A 23,086-nucleotide genomic window follows, 5' to 3' on the forward strand; every position below is an offset into this window, starting at 1 on the left:
ATATGAAATATGCTTAGTCATGCAGTTTCTTTACAAGACCATGGAATATCTGTAATGACGGACCTGGATAATAATAATGCAGAATACATAGAGTGCTCAGGGCACTGAAAGACATCATTCTGAGTCCTTTACGTGAGTTAACACAATTCACAACCACCCAAGGAAGAAAGGCTCTTCTCCCATTTTGCTTATGAGGACATGGAAGCAGAGACAGCAAGCTACCCACCCAGGGTTCTACATCTTGTAAGTGGCCAGAGTCAGATTGGAAACCAGAGTCTGACCCACTCACTGTGCGTGTTAGAAAATCACGCACAGTGATGCTATCAGCTTTCCCTGTGGCAGGTCAGAAGTGACATTCCTGTAACAGAGGGGCTTTTGCTCCGGCGGCTGGCACTTCTCAGCTGAAATGAGAAGCCGTTTTACTGCCACCAGTACAACAAAACATGTTGACCTTTCCCCCCCCCACCCCTCAGTCCAATCCCAAAGGCAGGGAGCAATGTGACTACTCAGTGTGAAAAATATCCCAAGCATCTCAGCTGATAAATTCTAATGGAGCTCCGATGCCTTTGGTGACTGTTCAGATTCGTTTAGTACACCAAGCATAAACTGCTTAAATCTTTCACATACAACCGTTCTATTGCCTATTAATTAGAACCGTCTTTTAATTGCATTGGTGCTTCAGAATTAAGTCAATATAGTTACAGGGATAGAATCCCCTGAAGGAAAAATTTCTCTTTATAGGAAGCAAGTGATGTTAAATAGGAAGCAAGCAATGTTTAAAAAAACAGCAGAAGCAGCAAACAATAAAACTTTGCATAACATCCCCAAAACACCCCAACAAAAATCTCCCTAAATCATTTGAGGATAAAACTCCATTTTCCTAGCTGCAGATTAAAATATACTGGGTGCTAAGTCTCCCTGCATATCCTTGCTGTGCTGTGCTGTTGAAGTGTTCTTTCTGTATCTTCAGCTTCCTCTCTTTGTAACTGATTTCTTCCCCCTACTATGTGAGGTAGCCAGTAGCTTCTGACTGTTTACAGACTTTCTCGTCCATCAAAACAGGAAAAAAGAAAATCACACATCAGTCTTTGCCTTTTGATGGATTGGTTCTATTTTTTATTTCACTGATTAAACATTACCTCATCCAAGCATTTGCATTTTAGGTCACTTTAGCTCTCAGAGTCTCAAGGAACGTCAGCAATTGGCAAAGCCTGGGGAATCTGGAGGCAAGGCAAGAAGGGTTGAAATTATCCAGAGGTCCTGAAGGTAGACTTGATTTGACATTTCAGGGGAGCTGTTGAATTTGGGCAGTGGAGACATTTATAACTTTTCTCCCTGACCTTTCAGAGGGACAAAGAGATAGTCAGCAGAGATAGGCAGAGACTTGGTCCTGGGTTGCTGGTGGGTATGGGGTCCCAGCTTCTCCTGCCCTCTCTGGCCACCCCCAACTCCATTCCCATCCTATGGTCATCTCCCCAACACCCAAATCTCAGCCATAACCTGATTCTCCCTCCTTCTCACCCAAAATGCCTGGAAGTATATATGTGGCTTGTCATCACAATCATGGTTAATGTCACCAAGTTCCTGACATCTGTTCATTAGTGGAGGTTGGACTATATTCAATGCAGTCTGGATCATGCTGCTTTGAAAAATAATCTTACAAACATGCTCATACCACGACGCATGGCCTATATTTCAAGTAGTATTAGCTCCTTGCTCTCTGGAGTTCTGAGTCAGGCTTTTTATAGTTCACATAACCTAGATTTGTGAGTCACTATGGACAATAAATAGCAATCCCCCTGCTACCATGAGTCTTGGGATCAATGCCAGGTGTCAGGGCTGTTGATGCCACTGCTTGCTGACGACAAATGTGCTGTAAAACCCATGGTCCTGTGAGGCCTCAGTTTCCTCATCTCTAAAATGAGAGGGTTTTCTAAAAAGATTTCTAAAAGAAATCTCCATCATTTATTTGGAATCAGGGGCATGTCTCTTGTTTAACTTTTATTCTGAATGAAAACTTTTAAAGACCTTCATTTTATCTTACATCTGAAACAGCCTCTTCTTTTTCACCATGTTTCAGGGATAAAGCTCACACTGAATTGGAAAAGAGGACAGGATACCAAGCTGGTGGGAAATTTTGGATCACATGCTCTGACTCATGGTTCCGAATAAAGAGAAAATGGGCAGAGCAAAGCGGCAAATAAAGAAAGTATCTCTTTGCTCCCAACTGTGCTTCCATCCTCTGAAGCGTGTTGATGAAGCCCTGGAGACATCATTAATTTCTCTTCCTGCCTTCCTTGAGCCTGAGTGGCCAGCCATGGAAAGATGGGGCTGGCCCTCTGCTGCTGTGGACAACTCTAGTGCTCATCCTGGCCTGGAAGAAACGGAAAGTGAAGTTAATACCCAAGGAATAAGTGAATGCTGGCTGCTGTGGCAAAGCATTCCAGCAGAGTGGCCAGTAGGATGGTACGTGGTCCAGGGTTAGACAGCATGACGTTGAAGACACCTCGTTTCTCTGACTCTTTGATACTTAACGAAACACCACACATACGCTAGTGCTGCATTTTGTTGGTTTCCCTTGCTTCTTCTTTAATCTGGTCTCCCTCGGTTCTTCTTGTCTCGTATAGTGTTTCTGGGTTTTAAGGACCAGTTTGGTTTTGCACTTTCTTTTGCATCTCTTCAACTCCCATTAAGCCTCATTTGTTTTCCTATTTCCTTTTCCTTTTTTTCTCTACCTATTAAGGCACCTGTCATGTACTCATCCCCAGGGGCCCAAGTGGCAGGTTCCTTAATTCGTGGAATGCTTACTTTTACCGACACTTTGGAGATGGGGCCAAGTTTCCTTAAAAAAGAAAAAAAAAATCCCTGATACTGTCTGTGTGTATCTCTAAGGCTCAAATAATTGAAAAGAGTATTGTTTGAGAAGAGATTGCTTCTAAGGAGCAGTACACAAGGAAGAAAATCTGATTTTCCCAAGTGAAATTTCTAACAAATCATGAACTCTACAAGAAAGAAAAACACCTCTCTGTGGTGACCAAGGTACCATGTCAGCTTAGAAGCTGACGTCATAGAAAAGCCTTTGTGCATAAATAGACTGTGTTAATAATATTTATGATTCAGCCTCCCCCCCTCCCCACCTTGTAAGTATCAAGCTGTATCCTAGAGGAACAAAAATAAAAGAAGTTGATGTCTACAATATAACTATTAAGGGGGAAATTCACTCCACTGTTATTTCGATGTAATTGGTACTGAGCATGACAATGCACTTGTAATTGGGTCTGTACTTGTTCACTTCAAGGGTTCCATGCTATTTCTACTTGAACCCATTTTTTGATACCGTTCAGCTCAGCAGTGCCAGCTAACTCTTGTTATGTAGTTGAAAAACTGTGGCCATTAAAAATAGGATACGGTGTGATTTTGTTTTGCAGCACTGCATGGAAAATCAGTTGCTGTTCATAACAGCTCTGTGGTTGGTTGATTTAAAGCAGGGGGGTGACTCGGAATTGACAAGCAGACAGTTTGTGAAAAGGGATATTGTATCTTTAAGGCTTTCTGACTGATTGTGTTTAACTGCGCCACGCAGCAGGCAGTAATTAGGCTGTAGCTCCACCGAGCGCTTAAAGCACCAGCTCTGGTTCTTAGTTCTCCAGATTCTTTTTTTTAGCACAAACATTTTTTTTGGGGAGGGGGGTGGTTTGAAGCCATGAATATATATACATATTTTTTCAAATAAACCATGAGTGAGTGTCTAAGTGAGCACATGAAAAGCTGACCCCAGAGGCTTCCTGTGTAGACTGTCTCCAGGGACCACTCTGTTCTGATGGACTCTTGGGAGACCAGACGGTCACCCTGGGAAGCGGTGAGAACCCTGATGGGTGTGCAGGATGCTAGAGAAGGTCAATGTGCTCTTGAAATGAAAGGAAGGCAGTTCTTATAACATGACACGGTTTCTTCTGGCCCAGTTCGCAATGTTAATGAGACTAGTTGAAGCCTGCTTCTAAGATTAATAGACAAAGTGCCTAATAATTTTTATTTAGGGGAAAGAGAAATTTCCCTTTACCTATTAAGTAGAAAAGAGAGTATGCTATAGAAACAAAGCAAATAAGCCATTAGTTTAAGGAAAACTTTCCATCTACCACTCTGCCTCTGGTTCCCCCCCAACCCCTCCCACCACTTCACCTCCTTCAAATACTGCTATGACAAACATTGTCAATTGTTATTATTTGGTAAAGCCTGAGTTTCAAGTTTTTCAGGCGTTTGTGATCACAGAGGAGCAGTTGACAGATTTTACATCGACCTTATAAAAAATGAGCCTTTAATTACTGGTTAACCATGGTAGCTGTCTTCGTTCTGAGTCAGGCCATAGGGGCTGAGTCTCAACTAAGGGGCAAGATGCTACAGTAGCTGCCAGGAGAGAGAAAACTGTCCTGGAAATGGACTGTGATCGCGACTGCGCTGTGTACAAGCTTTTCCTCCTTTTCCTGGTTGTCTGGGTGAGATATTCCATACAGATTTGGGTACCATTTGATTTTTACATTGTTAGGCTTTTTTTTTCCCTTATTAAGTCAATTCCTTTTTTGAAAAAACCCGTCTTTTAGTGATACCTGTAAGTATCTTTACATATCCCTTCTAACACTTCTGTAGATTACAAACATATAGGGATCACAGACATTTTGATTTAAAATGATAACTTTTCATACTTGTGGCTCCTGCCAGAGTTTTGGATATGCTTTACCTCAAATGGTATTGTTTAGTCTCCCTACCCCATCGTAAGGGTAGCAGGGTAGCTGAGAGCACAATGTTGAGATACTCAGGAGCTGGATTTTGAAGGGGGCTGGGGTTAGGCATCAGCTTTGCTGGATTTCTGCTCTTTTCACTATAACCTGGTCATATATCCAATCCCAGAATGAAGAATCTTCTAATCTGATAGTAATAGAAATGGGGACTTCCCTGGTGGTCCAGTGGCTAAGACTCTGTGTTCCCAATGCAAGGTTCGATCCCTGGTCAGGGAGCTAGAACCCACATGCTGCAACTAAGACCCGGTGCAACCAAATAAATAAATAAATTGTATTTTTTTAAAGAGTAATAGAAACATTTTGTTATAACTTTTCTAGTTAAAACCTGGAATTCAAAGTCGAAAATAGGTCTCCAGGAGGGGATGCTGATTTTTAAAAGTTGCTTCTACCAGTTTTATGCCAATGTTTGTAGTTTCTCTAAAGAGTTTCAAACATTCAGAAGCATTCTATTCTCTTGGTTTTAATTTTTTTTTTTTGGACTGCCTTGAAGATAAATTACTTTAATCTGTAGGCTAAGTTGCATTGATATATTTATCTTTCCGAACATGCTTTCTCCTAAGGTCAGTCTTTCATTGAAAGATTTGATTTAAATACATTATAAATGTGTATCAAAATCTATTTGCTATTAGTATAAACACATTCAAACTAGATCCCACTGTTGCTTTGAAAGAAACAAAGATGAATTCCATTCTATAGCTCAAATTTCAAATGTGCATGTGTACTTTTATGTATGTCTACATCTAAATGTTGAGGTCAATATTTCTATAAATTCCTAAAGTTGGTGCATTTTATAGTGCTGATAAATGTTCCTTGGAATTAGGATGTATAGAAGATCAAAGATTAAACTGCAATTTTTTCCCCAAAGTGACAATGAGCCTAATTTACTGTCAGTTAATGCCAGGTGTTTCTCCCCCTTGTATTAAGTTCTTCAAAACAGTGGCTGCAGAGGACACCATTCACAGAGGCTTAGCACTGGGGAGAAAATGATTACATTAAATCGAATGATATGAATAATTCATGACATCACGTTTTGTAATCCTGGTGTTAAGCATAAAACCAGTGGTTTATTTTTCAGCAAAATGTTTTTGTATCATTTTAGATAGTGCATAATGCAAAACAATAACTGCATACATAATGCAAGAAGGATGGTGGTGAATAGGGTCCTTAATAGTGCTTGCAGCATCAACTGGGGTATGATCACAATAAACACATTTTGAGCCAATGCCCATGGGTGCCCATCGCTTGCTGGAATCTTCTGAGTCCAATAGAATGTCTGCCTTTTAATTTGTTTTTGAATATTACACCTGACCTTTACCAAGGATCCAAAAGTCAGTCCTTGTATATTGCTAAAACTATGAATCCTTTCATCCCACTTTCTTTTCAGTATGCTGGGAGGGCAATTCTACTGGGGGTAAATAGCAGATTTTTTAAATGGTCTTTTATTTTCCAATCTGGAGTTGGAAATTCTAGAAACATCCATAGAGTCTGAACTTAACATTCTTCAATAAAGACCTTAAATCTTCTGGAATAAAATGCCAGTTATTTAGCAATTCAGCCAGGTACCTATTAGGAATGTTATTTAAATCTCTGAGACTAAATAAATGATTCCTTATCTTATGTAAATCTTCTTGCTGTTTCTTAGGAAAAAAAAATCTTTTCTTTATAATTATCAAAGGAGATTGAAGGTGGCCCTGAAAGCCTTCATGAAGCAATTTCCAGGTCATGTACACTGTAGCAATACCCTAACATGAGTCTGATTATTCTGCCGCATTTCAGGCTGAAATAATTGTGGACCCAGACCATCTGCGGCTGCCTTTTCCAGCACCTTCCTGTGGACAGCTCCAGGGCACTCTCGGGAAAGCCAGAACGGACTCCTGCTGATTCGCCCACATATTTGTCTTGAATGAAAGAATGGCATGTGCCAGTTGATTTCAAAGCTTTTCACAAACCATCTCCACATTTGAAGTCTCAGGAGTTTATGTCACACATTTGTATTACTTACAAGTAATTAAATATACCATCGGTGTTTTACAACACAAACACATCTGCTGATAATATTGTAAATAACCTGTATTATTATTTGTTTGAAACAATACATTCATAATTAATGGTTGGTCAGGAACCTTGAAATCCTGACCTATTTATAACAGATATTAATTACCACATATATGAACAATAGTTTGTTTGAAATTCTTTTCTTCACAAAAGGATAATCTGGAAGCATGTTCAAGTGTTGTGTTATCTTTATTTACTCTGATCCCAAGAATATTGTTTAAATCCTTAGTTTTAAGATTTTAAATAGACTGCCAAAATAGGTAGATGATGATAATGTTGTTAGGGAAAAATTAAAAGATATAGCATATAGTAGTGCATTATAAGGTCTTGTTGAGAATGTCTGATGGAAAAAAGTCTTGATGACCCAATTAAAAGGTGTGGAAATGGGAACACTGCATTTGATTCAATATAGAAATGCTGAGATGCATGATACATGCATTGTAGCTTGAGATTTGTCCTTCTGTGAAAGAGATATGAATTACCTAGAACTAACAGAAAGCAGTAATCAAACTCTGTAAGGGAACTGATATTTTCCCCTAAAGTACAAATTTTATGTTAAAAATCCAAAAGAAGGCTTCCCTAGTGGCTCAGTGGTAAAGAATCTGCCTGCCAATGCAAGAGATTCGGATTGGATCGCTGGTACAGGAAGATCCCACATGCCTCAGGACAGCTAAACCTGTGCATCACAACTACCGCACCTGTGCTCTAGAGCCCGGGAGCCACAACTGATGAGCCCACATGTGTAGCTACTGAAACTTGTGCCCCTAGAGCCTGTGCTCTGCAATAAAAGAAGCTGCCATGACTAGAACCCCATGCACCATAACCAGAGAGTAGCCCCCCACTCACTGCAGCTAGCAAAAGCCCGTACAGCAACAAAGACCTAGAACAGCCAAATATAAAAAATAAACAAACTTATAAAAAGATCCAAAAGAAAATCCTGTTATTTAAGACTATGCCACAGTTGAGTATCAATAGAAGTTGGTTCCCACCTCCACCTTTCTTATTCCTACAATTGTTTCTAAAGTTACCAATTTGAGGGTGACTGGTGGTGATATACAATCAGTTAATCACTTAAGACCTGCTCATCATGGTCCGGACTGCCCCCACATAGCTGCAGAGCTGCTCTATGAGGAGACAAAGATCTCCGAGTTCCCTCCTCCCCATTTATCATCTACATTTATGGGAACAGTAACTTCTTTTTGGTATAGCCTATCAAAAAGAAGAGAATTGTGCATAACGTAATTTCAATTCTGAATACATAGAATGATGAAAACATTGCTAAAATGAAAATCTATGGATCCCTGTAGCAAATATTTCCATTTTTTCCTTTAATATACATAGCTAATGCTGCACAGCATAAAACAGAACACAAGTTTCAGTGCCAATGTGACCACTTATCAGCTGTGTGAATTTGAGAAAAATCAATGAGTAACTCAGAACCTCAAATGCCTCCTCTGTAAAATGGGAATACAGAAGCTAGCCTGGGTTTCCTACAGGAAAAAAAAATGAACTGATGCACAGGGGAATATTCTATAATAATTCTCTATGGAAATAATTATATTTAGATATTTAATGAATTTCTTCTTTGTTAGTTAATACATTATTAAACAGTGCCTTAAAATATAAATTTGTTCCAAAAGCAAAACACAGAAACCCATTGGGAGGTTCATCTATATGTTTAAACTTTTAAGACCACCAAATCAGTAATGTGGGCTTTCATGGGTGTCTGGCTTTCTCACACTTTAATGCATAACCTTGAAAGGGATAAAAGTTGCTGAGTTGGCTATTTCTCTGCCTTCCCCAGAACATATGTCAATGGAGAAACAGAGAATTAGCTGTAGCAAGAAGAAGGATGGTTGAGTGGAAGCTTGTTCAATAATTAATCCGCTGAGTAACTATATGAATATTTGATAAATATTTAGTCAACTCTGTGTATCATGCAGCACTGGTTGCATACCAAAGAATTTGCAAAGGTAAAAACTGCCAGTCACAGGCATCAAAGATCTGAAGATTTCAAGCTCACAAGCCAGAGATGTGCAAATTATTCCACATAATATAAACCCCAAAATATACATCCATGACTATCCATGTGATATTTTGGAAAGGGTGATAGAAGGCCATTACTTTATTCTCCACAGTTCTTTTAATGTGTATTTGGCATCACATTTTAATTTAATAGCTTCCTGCATGCTTATGTGTGTGAGGTACAATATTCTGCTGCATACATGGAATGGAATTGTAAAATAACAACCCAGTGTCCTCTTGAAATTCATTCTATGGTGCTAGGAAAGCACCGGTGGGTGATCCACTGCTCTTAACTGAATGGAAACAGAATTTGCTTCTGTATCTAGAGAACAGACATTTGAATTCACCTTAATAAACATTTATTAATTCCTTGGGATGCCTAACCACCATGCACAGAGAGACACTAACCTGTGTGAATCTTTTTAGTGCAGGATATGTAAAAATTAAATCAGTGTAGCAAAAATGAGTAAGTAAAAATAAGAAGATGATCTCTGATTGCTGGAAAGATTATCTTTTATAGTGAACATTTTGAAGTTTTCATTTTACTATCTATTTAATCACTCACACATGGTGTTAGGTTATGAGTTCTTGGTGAAATCCTCGCAAATCTTTAAAACCTCTCCAGAAAGCTCAAAATTTCCTTCTGTAGTGGTACCCACACCACCTTCGGTTAGTCGCAGGTCCTCTGCTTTCCTGGGGGTGGGTGTGAATACTTACAAAGAGAAGGTGCAAGTGCCTGCTCTTCCTGGCACCCCCTGCTGGCCACAGGAGCACTAATAACGGCTCCGCAGAGGCCTCATCTTCTCTCTTCCAGCCCATGTGAACCGTTGCCATGGTAGCCGCAGCAATAAAAAAAAGAAAAAGAAAGGAAAAAATGGGAGCCCGGGGCTGCAGCATATGAAAGAGACATGACCCCAAATGAGGCACTGGAATGGAATGCCTATAGGATTTCCCCTCAAACACAAAAGATTGATCTTGCAGGAAACTGTTCTACGTGGATTCATTCACAGGAACCATGTTTTATTCCTTAATTATGGTTCCTTGTCCATACCCCCATACTTTGATTCTCTGTTTCCTTACTATTCTCCTCTTTTACACATGACCAATAAATTGAAAAGAGACTGAACAATGGCAAAAACAGAGATAGTAAGAAGTGTTGACAATGGAAGGACCAGTTTATAGATCAGGTGACTTACTCTTGGTGAGATGGCAATGCTCCCCAACTGATCTACAGTCCCTGTCAGAAATCCAGCTAGCTTCATTGCAGGAATTGGCAAACTGGTTCTAAAATTCATATAGATTTGCAAGAGATTCAAAATGGTCAAAACAATCTTGAAAAAGAATGAAATTGGAGGATGCACATTTCCTGATTTCAAAACTTAACAACAAAGCAACAGGAATCAAGACAGTGTGGTACCAGCATATAGATGGAATAGAATGAAGAGTCCAGAAATAAACCGATGTGTCCATAGTCAACTAATTTGCAACAAGGGTGCTGAAACGGTTGAACAGACAAAAGTCATTTGAATAAATGGATAGCCACCTGAAAAAGAATGAATTTGTACCCTTACATTGTACACAAAAATCAATTCATAATAGTTCAGAAACCTAAATGGAAGAGTGAAAACCACAGAACTCTTAGGATTAAACACAGTAAATATTCAGGACCTTGGATTGGGCAGTGAATACTTCGATATGATATTAAAAGCATGAACCACAATGACAAGATAAATTGGACATCATGTAAGTTAAAAATATTTATATTTCAGAAAACAGTATCAACAAAGTGAAAAATGGGATGAAATATTAATAAATCATATGTCTAATATTAGGCTTGTGTCTGGAATATATAAAGAATTCTTACATTTCAATAAAAAAGACAAATAATCCAATTAATAATGGGCAAAGACCTGAACAGACATTTCTACAAAGAAGATATAAAAATGGCCCAAAAGCCCCTGAAAAGATGCTCAATAGTATTAGTAATCATGGAAATGTGAATCAAAACTACAATTAGGTGTTACTTCACACCAACTAGTACACCAAGAATAAAAAAAAGATAATGAGTGTCAGCAAGGATGTGTAGAAATTAGAACCCACATCACTTGCTTGTAGAAATGTAAAATGATGTGTCCACTCAGAAAACACTCTGGCAATTTCTTAAATGGTTAATATATACCCCAAAATTCTACTTCCAAGTATATTCCCAAGAGAAAGGAAAACATGTGTCCACATAAAAACTTGTACAGTAATGTTTATGGCAACGTTATTCAGAGTAGCCTAAAGGTGCAAACAATCTAAACATCCATCAACCAATGAATGAATAAACAAAATCAACAGGATGGAATATTATTCAGCCATGGAAAGGGATGGGGTACTGATGCATTTACAGCATGAATGCACCTTGAAAACCCAGTGCTAAGTCAAAGAAGCCAGGCACAAAAGGCTGCATATCATGTGCATACAATCCTGTTTAAATGAAATGTCCAGAAGAAGCCACTCTATAGAGATACAAAGTAGATTAGTGGTTACTTAAGCCTGGAGGGGATGAAGGATAGACAGGTGGTATTATAGGCTTTATTTTGAGATAATAAAAATGTTCTAAACTTGGCCATGGTGACATTTGCCCATATCTATGAATATGCTAAAAGAACCCCATTGAATTGTACATTTTAAAATGTATGGATTATATGGTATTTAAATTATATCCTAATAAAGCTGTTTACAATAAGAAATGATTTTTACAACATTAAGATCAGTTTATAGCAGAGAGGGCCAGCTCTCATCCAAACTGTGTTCGTGTTTCCAGCACCTTTCTTGGCCCCCTCCTATGGATCTCCTTTGTTTGTGAACAGCTGCCTCCCCTACTGCCCATCACAGGTGCTGAAATCCTTAGTCTCTTCTTATGTTTCCAGATACGGAGAGCTATCATCGGCACTTGACTTCTTCTTGTCTAAAAACTAGACAGTGTGTGCTCAGTCACTCAGTCACGCCCAACTCTTTGTAACCCACTGGACTATAGCCTGCCAGGCTCCTCATGGGATTTTCCAGGCAAGAATCATGGAGTGGGTTTCCATTTCCTTCTCCAAGGGATCTTTTGGGAGCAAACTCAAGTCTCTGTGTCTCCTGCATTGGCAGGCAGACTCTTTACCACTGAGCCACCTGGGAAGCCCTCATATACAGAATATATTGTAATGGACATAATATTTGCATGGGCAACCGTAGGATTATACTAGCTTCCCCCTATTAATTTTAGCTACAAAAGTATACTTTATATGAGGATAAAGGATAGAAAGAGGACTAAGTTTATAATTAAAAGGCTGAATTCAAACTGTGACTGTCTTTATTATCCTGTGCTTTCTTTTTCTTACCATAGCCCTAGCCTTTAGAATATAGGTTGAAAAATAGTAGATACTTGACAAATAAGTTTCTAAGAATAATGCATATTATGTGTATAAGAGATAGAAATGTAACTCACTTAAATGTAAAAGGCACATTATACATATAAAGTATAGAATCATAAACTCTCGTCTAGAGGGGGCAATTGCTGAAAACCAGAAATTTGAAAATATAAGATCATTAAGACATAGGATTTGCACTTATTGTGAGTGTGCTATGCTAAGTCACTTCAGTCATGTCTGACTCTGTGTGACCCCATAGACGGCAGCCACCAGGCTCCCCCGTCCCTGGGATTCTCCAGGCAAGAACACTGGAGTGGGTTGCCATTTCCTTCTCCAATGCATGAAAGTGAAAAGTGAAAGTGAAGTCGCTCAGTCGTGTCCGACTCTTGGCGACCCCATGGATTGCAGCCTACCAGGCTCCTCCGTCCATGGGATTTTCCAGGCAGGAGTACTGGAGTGGGGTGCCATTGCCTTCTCTGTATTGTGAGTGTAAACACTAATAAAAAAAAAAAGTAGGCTGACTTTGAGGAAGTCAGAGGAACACAGGATTAAAGGACACTCAGTGATGACGGCTTGATGTAGAAGCGTTGTTCCCAGTGGTGACCACACAAGAGAGTCCCCCCTCAGGAAAATCGTTCAGTACCCAGGTGCCGGTTCCACACTCACAGACATTCTGACTTCCTTGGTCTGTGATGAGACTTAGGCATGGATATGTTTTGAAACTTCTCCATCTTATTTTGATATGCAAACAAGACTGTGTGTCACTAAGATAAGGGAAAATATTAAAGACTTTGAAAAAAGAGGCAGTTATGTTGGAATTGGTGATTGTTCACTTACTGATTGAGTCATCTTGGGAAGTTACTTATTATCTTTAGCTTTCATTTCTTCACCTTTAAAATGGGGATAATACCTGTTTCATAAAGATATAAAGATTAGGGGAGATGACATGAATACTGTTCCTTAAAGAGTGTTTTAGTTAAGTTCAAAAGTTAATGTCGGTTGCATCCTTGTACATCACTGCATTGTGCTCCTTTTTATGCTTTGATGTTGTTTTTCAGTCTCTAAGTCCAACTCTTTGCAACCCCATGGACTACAGCATGCCAGGCTTTCCTGTCCTTCACCATCTCTCAGAGTTTGTTCAAACTCATGTCCACTGAGTCAGTGATGTCATCCAAATATCTCATCCTCTGTCATCCCCTTCTCCTCCTGCCTTCAATCTTTCCCAGCATCAGGGTCATTTCCAATGAGTCAGCTCTTCGGATCAGGTGGCTGAAGTATTGGAGCTTCAGCTTTAGCATCAGTCCTTTCAATGAAAATTCAGGGTTGATTTTCTTTAGCATTGATTGTCATGAGAAAACCTATAGCCATTGGGATGGATGAGAGGGAAATTAGTGAGTAACGGGCCAGTGTTATTTCTTTCTGGATTTGGTGGCATAATAGCATTATTATTAGTAGCATCTAAATTCATCTAAATTAATTTTTTTTTACTGGTTATGCAGAGTTCTCCCAATAAGCAGATATGGAAAATAACTGAGGGGTCATCTGAGGCCAGTACCATGCTATCTTGAGTCATCCTGGTTAAAGGAAACTCATTTACAGAGTTTTAAGAAACTAGCACAACTTTTTATGTGTGCAAGTTTCCAAGTCCTAGAATTCCATTAAAATTTTCCTGCTCATATCTAATATAGTGCCTGGCATGTAATCAATGCTCAAGATATATTTTTAATTGAATTGAGTTTTAAGATAGTTTCTCTCTCTTTTTTTTCTTTTGCTGACAGTTTTGTTTTCCTCACTGTTCTACCTGGTTGTCTTCCAAGTTTTACAGATGGAAACTTTACTGAGAAGTAAAAATCCAGGTGACTGTTGGTAATGGTAGCAGTGCCAGGGTCATGCCCCTTCACTCTTCAACATTAACTTTACTTTTTGGCTTCATTTGCTTGATTCTTTAATGCCTGGTTTACCCAGCCATTTTGTTCCTAGTTTGAGACCATCTGGCATGCATTCCTTCTTTCCTACTTATATCTTTGTGTATATATCTCTTCAAATCTCAAAATATCTCTGGATTATCACCTATTTTCTCTTCTTTCCTTATCAAGAGAATAATCTCCCTCCTTCCACCATTGCCAGGTCTAAAATCCTTCTGGGACTTTCCCAACTTTATCCCCTCTTCCCTTCTCTCTGGGAGCATCAACTGGTCCTTGAAAGAATGAAACATTTAATCTTTAAAATATCTTTCCATTGGTGTCTCCTCTTGTGCCTTCAGATGTATCTAGCTTTCTCTTATTTTACACACACACACACACACACACACACACATTCAACATCACTCAAAATTCTTTCAGCCTTTATACCCACCTTAAGTTCAACCCAGTAATTCAGTGTTCAGTTGTGTCCTACTCTTTGCGGTCCCATGGACTGTAGCCCACCAGACTCCTCTGTCCATGGGATTCTCCAGGCAAGAATACTGGAGTGGGTTGCCATTTCCTACTCCAGTGGATCTTCCTGATGCAGGGATTGAACCCACGTCTCTTGCATCTCCTGCATTGGCAGGAGGGTTCTTCACCACTAGCACCACCTATTTTTCTCTTCTTGACATCCTCTTGTCGTTATGCTTTGCTCCCTTTATTTAAACTGCAGTATAGTTGTTGTACAGGTGTACAGCAGTTTAGGTATAGGTATATATACCTATATATAGTATAGATATACTATAGTATATAGTATATATTGTATACCTATACCTATATATAGTATACTTTTTGGCTTCATTTGTGTATATATATATAGTGTAGGTATATAATACAGTGATTAATAATTTTTAAAGGTTGTATTCAACTTACAGTTATTGTAGAATACTGGCTAATTCCCCATGTTTTACCCTCGTAGATTATTTTACACATAATAGCCTGTATTTTTTAATCCCCTGAAGAAAAAAGCAACCCACTCCAGTATTCTTGCCTGGAGACTCCCATGGACAGAGGAACCTGGTGGGTTACAGTCTATAGGGTCACACAGAGTCAGACACGACTGAAGTGACTCAGCACATACGCACCCCTGTGTTGCCCCTGCCCATTCCCCTCTCCCCGCTGGAAACCACTAGCTGGCGCTTTGTATCTAGTCTGTATGTCTGATTGCTTTTTTGGCATATCCACTACTTTGTTGTATTTTTTAGATCCCATATATAAGTGATATCATACAGTATTTAACTTAGCATGATACCCTCCATGTCCAACCACAGTGCTGCAAATTCTTTCTTCACTTTTGTGATTCCTTCTATTTCCTTTCTTTCCTTATTTTACTTCTTTCTTTGTCTATAGTTGGGTCAAAATTGAGTCAGTTCTTATTTTTATTTAATTTTCTCAATCCATATCTTCATGTAGAATTTATTTTTTTCTAACAATGTCAAATATCAATCGCATGTACCATTCATTTAAAAAATTTATTCATACTCATTGACCTACTTGCTCATTTAAAACACAGACAAAACATGTGCATGACTATAAGAATGAAAATTAGTGAGCTGTCTGTAAAGATAATTTTCTGATCTTTAGTCCTACAGCCTGCTGTACTTTATCACGTATGTGCTGTGTGCTAAGTTGCTTCAGTTGTTTCATGCCCTCCCCAGGGGATATTTCTGACCCAGGGATCCAACCAGCTGTCTCTGGCATTGGCAGGTAGGTTCTCTACCACTAGCACCACCTGGCAAGCCCAAGACTTCATCACAATTTCCAGCAATATGTCAATATCCAAGCTAGTTCTCTTGCTCCCAAAACTGATTTCTCCCATGTGTCTCATCTCTTTGTGACTTGCCTTGGTTGCCTGGCTCACCCCTTATCTCTTCCTCTCTTCACATAATGTGCTCATCTGACTTCTCTTTTATCATCCTCATCTCTTCCTTCTCTCTCCATGAGCACTCTAGTATAAAGTTCTCGTCTATAATAGAATGTGAGTCTCTAATTGATTTTTTGGACAAAGTCTTTCCTCACCTGAGTCTTCTGGCACATAATTTTCAAGTTTTCTCCCACAAATACAAGCTCTGTCTTCTATTCAAAAGTCTTGCTGTTGTTCAGTCACTAAGTCATGTCTGACTCTCTGTGGCAGCAGCACACCAGGCTTCCCTGTGCTTTACCATCTCCGGGAGCTTGTTCAAACTCAAGTCCATTGAGTCAGTGATGCCATCCAACCGTCTCATCCTCTGTTGCCCTCCTTCTCCTCCTGCCCTCAATCTCTCCCAGCAAAAGGGTCTTTTCCAATAAGTCGGTTCTTCGTATCAGGTGGCCAAAGTATTGGAGCTTCAGCTTCAGCATCAGTCCTCCCAATGAATATTCAGTGTTGATTTTCTTTCTATTACAATAATAATCATCCTCAAACTTCTGTACCATCAGTCAGTACCCTGCTTCTTCTCCATCTAAATAAACCATCCACTTTAGATGATTATAATGTCCAGATTTTTCAAAGAGATTTCTGAATCTGTCTTCCATGTGCTAAACCTACCCTTCCTTGAAGCTCAAGTTCAAGTCCCTGGGTAGTCTCAGCCCTAACTAACCACCCTATCCTTACCTGAGTCAAACAGCAGGTACTGGCTGACACTTGTTTGCAGTAAGCCCCTCGTATATGTAATTGTTTAGTATCATTTCTTGCCTCTAGGACAGAATGCAAGCTGTTTGCTGGTAGGGAACATGTATGTGCCATATATGCTGCGGGCAGAATATTCATAGTCTCACTGCCAGACAGTGAGAGTCGAAAGAACATGTGTTGACACTGGTGATTTTTCATTTTTAAACTTCAAGTAGCATAAAAACTAAATATAAATTGTGAGCATTGCTGATTAGCCTTTGAAATGACTGTTTTCTGGAGTGAATAATAATGAGTGTTTTAATAATGCCCTGATAACATAAAAGAAAGTGTAAAAGAGAGAGAGCTAGAGAGAGGGAGAGAGAGAACATGAGAGACACAGAAAGAACTATATTTCTTATTTGCTTAAATGGAGAAACTAAAATATTTGATCTTTTGACTTCCTCAAGCGTAACAATATAATATTTTCAGAAATCATGCATATAAGTATAAGTGAAAGCTGCTCAGTTGTGTCCGACTCTTTGCGACCCCATGGACTATATAAACCATGGAATTCTCCAGGCCAGAATACTGGAGTGGGTAGCCATTCCCTTCTCCTGCATTGCAGGTAGATTCTTTACCAGCTGAGCCACAAGGGAAATAATGCATAGAGCCTGCTAAAAATCAGCACATTAAAATGCTTTGATAGTATGGCAACAGTGTTGTCTAGTGATTACATTTTGTCTCTTGTGGGAGTGGCTTTATTTCTTTGTTTTTGTTACCCAGCCCAGTCCTTCTCAGATCCTGAGTGCTCATAGCCTCTCGGCAATTGACAGTTAAAAGGCACACGTGTGTCTGTGTTAAATCCATATGGAAGAAAATCAGCCAAAAATGGTACCCGAAGGAACAGAGTAGGTGAGAACTTTTTGCTTGTGGTGTCTGCTTCCCTAGTGGCTCAGTGGGTAAAAGAATCCACCTGCAATGAGGGAGACCTGTGTTCGATTCCTGGGTTGGAAAGATCCCCTGGAGGAGGGCATGGCAACCCACTCCAGTATTCTTGCCTGGAGAATCCCCACGGACAGAGGAGCCTGGCGGGCTACAGTCCATGGGGTCGCAGAGTCGGACACAACTGAACGACTAAGCACAGCAGTCTGCCAAGCTGCTTGTCTTCTTTCTTTCATTGTTTAAAAGATTTTTTAAAGAATAAGGACCATTTTCAACGTTTTTATTGAATTTGTTACAATATTGCTTCTGTTGTTTATGTTCTGGTTTTTTGGCCTTGACGTATGTGGGAATCTTAGATCCCCAAACAGGAATTGAATCCACACTTCTCCTACATTGGAAGGTGAAGTCCCAACCACTGGACCACCAGGGAAGTCCCTCTCCTTGTCTTCTTTCTCTTCCTACATTTTCACCCCAGAACATCTTCTTTCAAGTTGGATCAGAATCCGTTTTCTTTTATCTGGTCCCACTCTGTTATACTGACTGTGTGTGTTTTGGTCATTCAGTCGTGTCTGACTCTTTGCCACCCCATGGTCTGTCCATGGAATTCTCTAAGAAAGAATACTGGAGTGGGTAGCCATTCCCTTCTCCAGGGGATCTTCCAGACCCAGGGATCGAACCAGGGTCTCCTGCATTGCAGGCAGATTTTTTACCATCTGTGCTACCAGGGATTAGTTTACACTTACTACCTTGTTCCTAATCTGGAAGCAAGCCATCTATTACCTTCTCTGGTTTCTCATAATTCAACTGGAATAAGATCCACTGCCCAAGGGCCATTAAAACCTCACAGAAATTACGTTATCTTCCCGCTTCAACCCTCAAGACTCCAAGGAGGGGATTCTAGCTGGGCGCCTCTGTCCTGAGGCCTGGTGGGTGCTGGCCCCCCAGAGACTGATCCCGGAGGCTGGAAACAGTGTCCATCTGAGACACATGGGTCCTTCAACCACCCTCACCACGGACAGGCGCTGTCCAAACAAATCTGCTCCACTGAAGGGAATCACAGCTCACTAATGTCTTTTCACCTTTCTTTTAAGCACCAAAAAACTAGAATTTACACATTCTTGAGTTGACTAGACATTTTCCTCGTGACAAAGTGGTGCAAATAAATATGAATCCTAAAACATTTCAGTTTGATTGATAGTATGGTACAGCTCCTGGATTTTTGTCACTAGGAACTGTTTTTATTGGCTTTTTCCTCTGGGATCTTAACATCCAACAATGAATGATAAGGCATCTTTTCCCCCTATCACCCAAAAAGAAAATTTGAGCACTTTATGCTCACTGGGAGGGGGAGAATATAATTAATTCATGGTTTTAACGTGCAGGGAACTTACTCGACTCTGTCTCTAGGAAATAAATGACATCCCAGGTGGTAATATGCTTGCTGCTTGGATGACTTACTGTCTCTGCTTTTTTTGCTTAATCACCCTCCTGACCTCCATATCTGACCCTTATCTCACCCCCCACCCCCTCAGGATTCACTAACGGAACAGGGATCTTAAAGGTATTCTCCAAAAGCACACAGGGGTTGTGAGCTTGCTTTCAGAAGCTTTTATTGTCACTTTTAAGGTTTATTAATCGAGTGTTTGAAATCTTGACCCTAGTATCATTGTTCTTCTCATAGAGTTCTTTGGCTTATCTAGAAATATTCATATATTTTCTGCACACATATTTGGTTACATTTTATCCATTAGTGTATATCTTTGCTTGGCTTAAAATATATGAAAAAGACCATTAGATTTTTGAAGAGGGCTATTGAATTAGGTGGAGTAATTAATAATTATGGGAATGAATGTATAAACAAGATAAAAAATAAGATGTTTACTATTGAAGGTTAGTTTCATTTCTATGGATAAGTAAAAAAATATGCAGACAAAATTTTAATTATTCTGGATAACCAATAACTGGTGATGTGCAGAAGACATTTTTATGTGAATTAAATATAGTCAATTTCAGGCTATATATACATAAGTAGTAATATATACATGTACTGATGAACGGAATTTTTAATCTATCTGATCTAATTTGCTCTTAAACTACTTTAAATTTTCTGTTTAGTGGTAGATCTACTTTTCTCAGATGCTAATAGAGATATAAGAGTTGGGAACAAAAGGCTTTGATCTGTTCTCTGTTTTCTTATGAGTTTGAACATCAACATGCAAATATCTATACCTTTTGTTCCTGAGGCAGTCTGGTTTATTCCTACTTGGTAGGGAGCTGCTGTGGACATTGGTGGACATATTCCTGGAATATGAAGAAAATGGTTCTCTAGCAATGTGCTGTTGTTTTTCATGTGGGCATCTGTTTAAAATTCTTATGGCTTTCCATGTCCTCCCCCCACCTTAAGAAGCAAAATGCATTTAGCTCTGAGCTGAAGAGACTGTGGCTGGAGCAAGCATCTCCTGGATCACACCAGCATATACACACACGGTCATTGTCTCCGTGCTTCCCACGGCAGCTTTATATAATAACACAAGCCGCGTCAAAGAGGCAAGCCTGTAATATTAGGTAAAATCTAATTTCAGTTTGGTTATCATATAGTGTTCATTTCCCTAAGGGAGGGAAAAAAATTAAATTTGTAAGCTTAAGATTCCAGCTGAAGGAGCAGAAGATATGAAAGGCTTTCCTTTGCCTTTTATTATTCACTTTATGAATTAGCCTTAGTTTACTTGTTTCGATCGCTGTGGACATATTTCTGAATACTATTAGCATAGCAATCAGGGCTGTTCTCAGGTTATTGAATGGTGTGTTGACTTCCGAAATAAATAGATATGCAGTGTGAAGGGCGAGCTGTCACTTTAGGAAAGCTTTCCTGATCTAAATTAAAAGGCACTTCTAATTGAAAACTGTAATAGCAGGAGGGTTAGGGAGACAATGAAACTGCTCAGTCCCGTTCAATTTTCACAGGATTCTGTTAGTGAATGTAGGAGAAAAAGTAAAATGAAAATATTAAATTACAAATTGCAATTTAAGTAGCAATATTAAATTATACCTAAATAGCCATATTGCTCTGAAGCCATTTTAGATGTTTGATTTAAAGGCTCTCAATGCATCTGAATTTTTCCTGTAATATCTTGAGTTACCTGTTTTATTACTTAGCATATAATTCTATGTTTACACCAGCAAATGCATCTTTATTTATGAAATAAGAAATCAGTCTTGAAAGAGTCCAGATTTTGTGGTGTAATCATTAATTCTGAGTTCCCTTAGCATTTGTGTGTCTTTTATCAGACCTGAAGGGATATGTCCAGACTAGGGAACCTCAAAGTCAGGACAGTTTTCTAAAATCTGAGATAATCATTCATGAGTTAGCTATGCAAAATGTTTTCATAAATTTACATAAAATCAGTTATGAACTTAAGTATTAAATGAAATTATTAGGTATTTCAGTTACATGAATAGCTACCAGCTGTTTGAGTCTATATATTTTGGTCCTTTAAGGGTTAACAATTGAAGCCTGTCTATAGCTCATTTCTATAGTAACAGCAAGACGGAGACTTTTTATGGGCACCTAATAATTAGAAAGTGCTAGAAGGTATAACAATATAATGAATCAAAACTGATAGACTTGTGGGTTTCCATAGAAACATGTATAATTATGATAATCGGTCCCTGGCGTACCCTCAGAATTGTATACATTCAGTTAAATGCAATAAACATTAGGCACTATTTAGTGAGCTGTGATGCAGATTAACAGTGTGAGATATGGGGAAGCTATGAATAAAATTGCTGTACAGTTTATCTCAAACTAATTTCCCAGATTGCTTTAATAGATGTAGTGTGTGCATGTGAAAAATTGGAAGTGTATTTTTGTTAGTGGTAAAGCTAACAAAGATAATATTTCATAAAGTGGCTGGCTGATTGTTAATTTTAGCGTAGATCAAAATGGGCTGCAGCGCATTAGTCAGGGCAGGAGCCCAGGGCCTCAGAGCACGTGGCAGTTTGGACCTCCCTTTGCTGATTTATCTCAGAAGTAAATTATAAATCTTTTTATGGCTGTCCATTTTTCTTTCACTTTCTCTCTCCCCTCCTCTACCGGCCCCATTTCAGGGAGACTTTTCGCAGCCCTGTTGTGGCAAGAGCAAATCACAGAAGGGAATGTCCTCCCGTTCTAATCCAGGGAAAGGCAACAATTCCTTCTAGCTCCTTTGCACACCTAGGTTTTCATTTTCTTTCAGCTTCTAGATTTCACATGTACTGGGCCTTGGCACCAGCAGAGACCCATGAAACAGCCAGAGTTCCACTGTAAAGTGGTGTAAATAATCATGCGTCCATTCGCTGTGTGTGTGCGTGTGTGTATGCGGAGCTATGGGGGAGCTGGTGCTACCAGACTTTTAACATTATTTTATTGGACTGTTTTCTTTTTCTTTGCTGAGAAAGTCACACATCTGTTTGGAAGATCCCAGACTGTTCTTGAGGGGGAATAAAAGGGCCTGGAGAAGGAGATGTGGGCTGAGACTTGTAGGAGAATATTCTCACCGACAGAGTTGAATGGAGAAAGATGCTTTCAAGCCGGGGTGTGTGTGTGTGTTTATTTACCTATATTGCCGTCCTCTGCCAATGTTCAGTAACCTGCCAAGCACATTTCACGAGAGACACCTGACTTTTCCCTGATGCGGGAGGAACATGAGAATCCAGATATGTATGTGAGAGATGGAAGAACCTTTATTCTGGAGCTGAGATTAGGGATGGAATGATACAAATGTACTGCGTTCTCTCTTGAACCAACTTTAAAAAAATAAAATAAATGAAAGCCTTCTGGGGGAGAAACGTTTTTCCTAGGCAGCTTCAGGGCTTCTCTTGGAACTGACAGTTGGGCTGGGGAGGTCTTTTCTTCTGACTCAAGGCTGCCACAGTCTTCCTCGCAGGGGAGCCTTTTAGCCTCCTGGTCACACAGATGAAGCTTTTCTTCTCTCCTTTGTGATCCTGTTACTTTCTAATGCTATAAATGTGCTCTACAAAAGAGTCTAGTTCCTGCCTGGCAGGAGTTGAAGTGCTGAGGGTGTGGGGGAGGAGGTTGGCTACAATGTCTCAATGTGCAGAGCTTGCCACCCCCCTGTTTCTAAGATTCCTTGTCTTCAAAAAACCAGTGGAAGACTTTTCCATTTCTCTCTTTTATCCATGGCAAAAACATCTAGATTAAACGGATGGTAAATAAATGAAACATGGTATATAACTTCACTTCTTTGACGCTCATCTCACATACGTAATCTTTTCTTTTAATCAAACCTTAGCATCCTTTTTCCTTCACAACTC

This window comes from Bubalus kerabau, chromosome 14, assembly GCF_029407905.1.
Source record: "Bubalus kerabau isolate K-KA32 ecotype Philippines breed swamp buffalo chromosome 14, PCC_UOA_SB_1v2, whole genome shotgun sequence".
Classification (NCBI taxonomy): domain Eukaryota; kingdom Metazoa; phylum Chordata; class Mammalia; order Artiodactyla; family Bovidae; genus Bubalus; species Bubalus kerabau.